We start from the raw sequence: 8,600 nt of genomic DNA on the forward strand, positions 1-8,600 counted from the left end.
ACGTGTACCCCATGATTGATCCACAATGTTACAGATTGCGTAGAGGGGCAATAAAATATACATAAATGGAATAAAAAACAAGTAGACAGGACCAGTAAGCAATATCCATGCATCCCATGGGTATAAAACAGCTCCATATATGTAACTTCCGAATGCAATTGCAACTGACAAGCCTTCTGCATGTTCAAAATGTCCATTGTAATAACCTATTTGTAGAAGGAGAAACTAAGTAATTGTAAACATTTACAAATACATACATTATGCATGTGAGTGTTCTTTCAACATACATGTACAAAACGTTTCTTTTTACAAAATATGTATGTCTGCTCTGTTGAATTCTGTATGCATGTAACCCTTGCCTGTGTCCAGTCAAGCACCTCGTTATTGCTCTATAATTATTTTTGTATTCTTGTAAATCATAATATGCTTTGTCTATATGCCTTTTTTTGTTTCTTTGTTACATAACACGTGACCTTGTACTTATACATTCCGTCACTGTCTTATTTTCAATGATAATGTTTGTATTGTTTTATTTCATTTGTGATAATATGCTTTGTATATATCCCTTTTTGTGTTTCTTTGTATGACGTATGACGTGGCTCTGTACTTATACATCCCGTCATTGTGTTATTGTTTCAATGTTTGTTTACATATTTGATTGTTTTTATAGATTAAAATGACCAATTAATTTCCCCATAGGCTAACATGATAGCCTTTATCGAGATACATACTTTAGAAAATTTATTAATTTAACAAAAACTTGCTAGAATTAAAAATAAGTTATTAGGACAGTATTTTTTCGTCCAAAAAATATAGGTTCGCGTCGATTTTCTTTGCGTAATTTATACTTATCTCCCATGCCTATCAATTTTGCACTTAAACATACGTGTCATATCCTAGCGATCAAAATACATCTCAGTTCCGTTAGGGCTAAGAAAGTAATCTATTTGGCCTTTGGTATAATGCAGAATGCATGAAGTCTCTAATAACAAAACATACCGGGCACACATATTAACCAATCAAGATAAGCTATAGCCTTAATTCTGAATACCATGTTATGCTCATTAAATGGCTGCGCCCATAAGTTCAATTGGTTTATTGTAACCTATAGTGATTAAGATAATAACGCAATGTTGGCTGCTGTACTCCTATTTTTGATTTTAAATGTCTTTCCTCTCCGTGAGGAAAGACCTTATTGTTTTTCTAATGTTTTTTTTTTTTCTTTTTTTTTCTTCCAACATTTGTTTGACAGGGCCTCCTCCCCTTTCTGTTGAAGTTATCAAGACCAAATATGGACCATCGATAGACCTCATCATGAACCTTTACCAGATGAACTTTTGTAGGATTTCATCATCCCCTTTAGAAGTTATCTCCCTTTTATTGATTTTTGTTCAACATGGCCCCCCTTTAATGTTTTAAAAGATATCATGACCTTATATGGACAATAGGTAGATATCATCATGATGTATTACCATATGAGGCTGCATAGGATTTCATCATCCCCTTTGAGAGTTATATCCCCTTATAGCAATTTTTTATATTTGCATTTTTCTCAAAAAGTATTAGAGATAGAATGTATTTGAAAATGACAGCATGTACAAGAATAGATGGCAATGTTTATAAACATAAACAATTAATTTGTTACTTACCCTTATAAGGAGTTATTTCCCTTTAAACATTATAAATAACTTTTGAAAAATTCTATTTTCAGAACCGGAAGTCATAGAGACCTTGAACCTTCACCAATAATCTTTAATTCATGTGACCTTCAATATGCACCCAAGGTCAAAGGTCACCGAGTGCCAAAAAAAATTACGCTGCAAATTCAAGCTTACATATTAGAAAAACGATAAGATTTTGCTGCATACATACAGCGTGTAAATTGTTCCTCTCGACGAGCTCTACATTTTATACAATAAGCCCAAAAATGTCTAACCGTCTGTTTAAAAGTTACAACGGGATGATTCTTAAAAGTATAGTATTGTGTGTATATCTTTTTAAAGGTAACAGATATCAACCTACTATAAACTGCAAAGATGATCAGTAATTCAAGACCTTCAATTTGAGGTCAATTTCAGGTCATGATGAAATTTCACCTTGACTTTCACATTATACTATGACCTTGACCTTGTGATATTTGAAAGGTTAAGTGGTCCTGAGTTGAATGGTGGTAATCCCATGTCTCTACGACTTCCGGTTCTCAAGTTTGGTATTGCATCATATATTTGATGATTAATTGTGACCTTGGTGAACTTTGAAATTGTCCACATTCTTTTTCTATAATGTTGTCCTTTAACTGTAGATCATTTACCATTGAACAGATTTGAGATATCTATTGTTGTTTTAGAGATAATGCAGTTTGAAATTTTGCGAACGGCGGCATGTATTTCTGAATCAACAACAGCTTACCACTTAAAATGTTTAAGAAATTGAAGAGGTTAACATAGTTATATGTTTGACCAAATACCAAAAACATTCCATGGAAAAAAACACCAAAAAATCAATTTCAAATTTTCAAGTTTTGCATTGACTTTGTAAGTTTCATAACTTCTATTTATATAGTTGATATTGCATCATTATTTGCACTTTGTCAAATGGGGTCATCTGATATATCAAATTGAAGGTCTTAATAATCTCTACTTACAAATGAAAATTTTAAACCCCTTTTTTATCCAAGGGGGACTGGTTGGGTCATTTAGTGCAAACATTCAAATTTCTCAGATGTTAAGGTTGTCGCATATCAAATGAAAGAACATAAAGCGTACATTTCAAATTTCAAATTGACGTCTCCCAAAAATGGGCTGGATGAGGTCAGTTAGTGCAAAAAATAAATTTTCTTTTAAGATAGGGTTGTTGTATATCAAATGAAAGGTCATAATGTGTACATTTGAAATACAAAATTCCCGACCTCCAAAAATAAGTTGGATAGGGTTATCAAGTGCAAAAATCAAACTTTCTAGAAGATGGCGTTGTTGCATATCAAATGAAAGCTCATCTACTCTATGTTACATATATCATAATTCGAATCTCAAAAATGTAGGCGGATGAGGTCATTTAGTGTTAAAAGCGAAAAGTTTCAGAAGGTATGCTTGTCGTATATCAAACGAAAGGTCGTACAAAGTACATTACGAAAACATCACTTTTACAGGAAAGACCTTTCAATTGTTTTACAAACAATTAAGATACTAGTTACCTATTATTACTGTTTGCATCGTTGTCAATATGATGGATTTTTATGCGACTGTCATTCAACTTAGAGGTTTAGCTAGCTATAAAACCAGGTTTAATCCATCATTTTCCTGCTAAGAAAATGCCTGTAACATTTCAGGAATATGACAGTTGTTGTACATTAGTTTGATGTGTTTTAGCATTTGATTAGGAACTTTCCGTTTTGAATTTTCTCGGAATACTGTATTTTTGTCGTTTTACTTTTTATATATATCAATAGGGTCCTGATTATAATAATGGAGCAAAACATATATCGACTATATTTAGTTATTTAATGTCAGTAATTCCATAAATAAAAATATCTGAAAAAAAAAACAAAAAAAAAACAAATGACCTTCACATCAACCAACGACAACATAAGCGTGATTGATCAAATGCATTATACATTACATAATATTATATCGTTGCGAAAGTGATTAAGAAACATAACCATGAACCTGTTTGCATTTAACTTTTTTAAGATTTCATATACCCCAAATATTCTTTCAAAACTACAGATGCATTCACATAATTGTATATAACAAAACGATACCATGCTACCTACCATATGCCAAGTCTTTAAAGACAATAACAGATATATAGACTGTTCCTGCTCCGAAGATTATGATTAACATTTTTGTGATAACTAACTGTATTGTTGAAGGAACTCGGCTGAGTAGCATCAAGCAGTAGGCCGGCACTATTGCAACGATCACAGGAGCTACAATGATAAGAGGGGCACCAGTCGTCAATTCTAAACCGTAGTACAGTGTTACAATTGTAATTCCCGGATATAAAAGCTTTGTAAGAAATAGTTGCAATAAGTAGAGGACGAACAAAACGGAAAAAGCATCGTTTGTGGAAACCAAGGTTCTTAGCTGTCGAATAACCAATATAGCATTTGCATAATCTGATAGTATCCATCTACGGCGTTGATTCATGAACTCAGTCATATCTTCCGGACAAAACGTAGTATTTGTAGCCGTACTACAATATCTTAATTTCCATCCCTTCAACATCATCAACGTACACATCCATCTGTCTTCCCCTGTATATATAATATCAATAAATATAACAAAACACTATTCAATGTTGATACCGACAAATTCAAACATAAGAGGTCCGTAAAAACTGACATTATCAAACGCTATCAATAACAGATATGTACTCTGTTCCTGTGCCAAAGAAAATGAATAACATATTTTTTTAAATAACTTTTGTTGACGGCACTCGGCTGGGTAACATCAACCAGTAGTCAAGCACTATTTCAATCAATGGAACTATTAAAACCAACTTCCATACTCCTTACTTGGTACAGGCATTTTGTGAAGTAAAATGGGAAGGGGGTTACTTTGTTTTATAGTTAGCTAAAACTTCCACTTGTGTGCTCAGTTGCTTCTAGTTTGGTAATTTAGTACGAAACAGAAACACACATTATAGGTTGATGTGACATTAATTGGGATCCATGAGTTTACACGTTGTGAATACACATTATATACAAACTTCGCAATTGTTTAAAAAGAGAAAGACAAACATAAACATTAATCTAGCAAAGACAACAGTAGAAAATGTGTAGTAAATACCGTTTCGTCTACAAAAGACTGAACGGTGAATTATAAATAATTAAAGTTGTTTTGTCTATTTACAGTTCGGTTTGTATTGGCCAACAGTACTTAATATTGTTATTCACAAATAATTTCTTTTTTTGGGGGGGATCTATGAAAAGTATTCAGGGAATTTTGTTTATACCCTAACATAAAAGAAAGAAAACTCTGGACATGCTGTTAGTATATTATCATTTGTCATGATTCATTAAATGTTGATATATTCGATGTAAAATGCAACTGTTTTCTATCTCATAGATTGCAGTGGCAAACCATTCAATTTTGACGACAAAATTATTTACACTTTTTGTCATTGTCCTTATGCTGACATAGAAAGAGCAAAATATGGAACCATGGATGATCTAAACTTTGTTTAACCAAATTTACTGTCTGGATGATATAAGTATAAATGTATGAAGCATAAGAACATCGACAGCAGATGATTTTAACATCGATTAGTTAGCGTAAACATGATGTTTTATAGTCATTGATACTTTTATAGAAGAAGAATTTTCCAGAATAATTATAGGTTTTTTACCGTTGTCTTTTGTAAAGACATCTTCCATGTTTCCTACTGGTACTGAATATTCTGCAACAACGTCCCTAATAGCTTCCAATTTGAACATACTAAAACAGCCAGGGCAACACATAACTGAACCAATAATATTCTGTGCACTCTTATTCATCCATAAATCTAAAAGTACAATATTTCGAAATAAAATATCATATTGAATCGAACTGTTGTGATGATATGAGAAACATGACGGGTGCCACATATGGAGAAATATCTGTTTATCCTTCAAGAGCACCTGAGATCACTCCCAGATTTTTGGTGGGGTTCGTGTTGCTTTTTGTTTAGTTTTCTATGTTGTGTATTGTGTTCTATGATTTGTCTGCTTGTCTTTTTCTTTTTTTAGCCATGACATTGTCAGTTTATTTTCGATCTATGAGATTGACTGTCGCTCTAGTATTTTTCAACCCTCTTTTGTTGATAGCTCTGGGTTTATTTGTTCATGGTTTTGCTTTCCACTGAATTATGTATGGCTTATCAGATCTTTAACATCTCAAATATGATTTAGATTTCAATTACTTTGGTCTCTAGTAGCGCCGAATAGAAACAATTGCCAGAATAATTTAAAGTTGGTACTGCTGATGGTCAGTAAATGCATTAATTTCGTTATCACATTGGAACTGTTTCGCTATTGACTGTACATGTTCCCTGTAGTTTTTTTTATATTCCCAATAAAGAATTCATTGGTAAATTCTTCAACTTATGTTTTGTACTTTCTAATTTGAATATGTTGCCCTTTGCACAGCAGTAGGTCCAGTAAGACCCCTTTTTGGTCCCGAAATATAGCAGTTTTACAAAAAAATTGAAATGTAAACTTTTAGCTTATTATTGGAAAGAAGAATACTTCTGTTACATACATATGCGCTGTTTTTGACAATACAATGCTCATGGTATCGGGTACTATCATCATATAAAATAAAATTTCAATCCTGGTATCTGTGATGAGTTTGATTTATAGTCATGCTAAATTACTGAAATCTCACAATTTCATTTGAGTTAATCTTTTATAGACGGTAAAAAAAATGAAAGTGGCCGCATTAGAGTTCATTCTTATTATTCAAATCTTAGTTGTATTTGATGATAATACATAAAAAACATAAAGGTTGAAGATGAACACGGATGTTGCCACTTTCATTTTTGACAAAAAACATCTAAAAAGTGACATATAATGACATATTTGACAGATTTTTTTGTATTTTAAGCTTAAGTAAGAGCGTCTTTAATGACTAAATCAGTCTATATCTTCAACATAATTTATTGACTCTCTGAAAGTGTTTTTAAATAAGTGTCCAAAATCTTTCATCAGATGAACCTGAACTTTAATGCCAAAATCGGAACTTCCCTTGCTTTTTGATGTTCTTTTAAGTTGAAAAATAATGCTAGCAAGGGAGATTATTCATTACAATTCTTATGATGCCAATCTTGAAATTAAAAGGTGCTTATGATTGCTATTTGTTATAACCGTATTGTTACGATTCCTAAACAAACCATCAAAAATGAATAATCAAGCACACTGAAATGTCAGAATTGTAAATTTTAAGTAAAAGTCTTAAATGATATCAGAAGCGACTTTATCATGTTTATGCATGGTCAGATAGAACTGATTTCTTTTTAAAGTTTATTTTTTATTTGTTTTATAGTTAAATTTTATAACAAACATTTTGATATTTGTTTTTTTTTTTTTTTATAATTTATAATCAAAACAACTCTTTTTTGTCAGTATTTGAATAAAATTAATTTGGTAAATGCTTTTTCATTTAAGTATATACAAAAGGAGATAATTCAAAATTGCTTTTTTATTATTCTGACCTGATTAGAAGTGATGAAAATAACTATGCTCAAGACATAGATGGAAAACGTTCCTGTTTAAGTACATATATTAATTATCTTATATATTTTTTTATTTTGAAAATTTTTGTATATTATAATTGTGTTTGAAAGATTCGGTAAAAACAATACGTTCAGGAAATTGAACATTTTAGGAACCGGACATTACAGTCGAAATGAAATTAAGAAATCTGTTTTCGAATATCAATCATCGATCGAGATTTATCACCTACTTAATAGTTTTTTGTGTATTTAGTAAATGAGAAATGCAGTTGAGAAAGGGAAATCGATTCTTAAATATCAACAGAAAAATTTTCGACATTACACATAATGTCGATGAGCCAATCGCTCGGTTTACAAAATACTACTTTATTGAGAATTATTCATGTTTCTGCACATATTTTACCTTTAGCATATTCGAACATCTGCAGCCAGACAATAGGAGAATACTGTATTCCTGAAGGATATGTTCGACCACAGACAGCCCCAACAGTCCGGTCTGATTCACACATGTGTAAAACTTTCAATATACTTGTATCCGTAAACGTCATATCAGCATCAGTTGCAAGGATATAATTATCATAACCAAATTTATCCTGTTCGTGGTGCAATTGTTGTGAATCTTTTATCGTGTGAAAAATGTTAAATGATTCATTTCTATCTGAACACTTTTCATTTTTGCTCGTATCGGCTACAGATATTTCTGTCAATTCTGTGTCAACACAATAAATCTCATTTTGTTTTAATAACGACTTACAATAATTATCTAGAAGTGTAAAATCATGTTGCGCGGTTTCGTATAGCTCCTCAGGCGAGTTCAATGTATGTATAGAAAGTAAACTTGCGTAAGATGGTCTTATTGGGGAATTGTCAGAGTACCTCCAAAAGTTAGACGTACGATAGTTCAAGATATACTCCATATACATTATTTGACTCCAACGCTTTTTCGCCTTGACCTTAGAAACATCTTTCAAGTGAACAAACAATGGTGTTGTTTTGTTTATTTCCCAGGAAAGCTGTAATCCGTATGGCGTAAATAGCATGACTCCTTGGTTATTGTTTGTTATAAATTGATTTTCAATTAAACTCATTAATTGCAGACCAAACTGCTTTATAGTTTGTCCATCAGCACCATTATCTAAGAATATATGAGATTCAAACACAATATGCTCTCTTTTCAAAAGGTTTGAATCTGAAATGTTTCGTATACTAGCCAGTAATTTGTCCATTTCTAGTGATGATTCTTGATACATTGTAGTACAGACAAAGATTCGTCTTTTGTTGTCAGCCGACTTATTGCACGTTGGTGTCTCCATTGTATTGAAAGTTCTACTGACTAAATGTTGCATAGTCAATACGGAGTCATACATACTACAATCATTACACTGTAT

General features: G+C 31.9%; 1 long non-coding RNA gene across 1 annotated transcript; it reads right to left on the bottom strand.

Annotated features, from left to right (window-relative positions):
* LOC143081979 (uncharacterized) lies at positions 1-7,967 on the bottom strand. Its single transcript, XR_012980192.1, has 4 exons — positions 7,616-7,967; positions 5,350-5,505; positions 3,773-4,255; positions 1-206 (listed from the first exon to the last, which is right to left on the bottom strand). It is a non-coding gene; the product is annotated as an uncharacterized LOC143081979 (long non-coding RNA).
* Positions 7,968-8,600: the final 633 nt, after the last annotated feature.

This window comes from Mytilus galloprovincialis, chromosome 7 (assembly GCF_965363235.1).
Source record: "Mytilus galloprovincialis chromosome 7, xbMytGall1.hap1.1, whole genome shotgun sequence".
Lineage (NCBI taxonomy): Eukaryota > Metazoa > Mollusca > Bivalvia > Mytilida > Mytilidae > Mytilus > Mytilus galloprovincialis.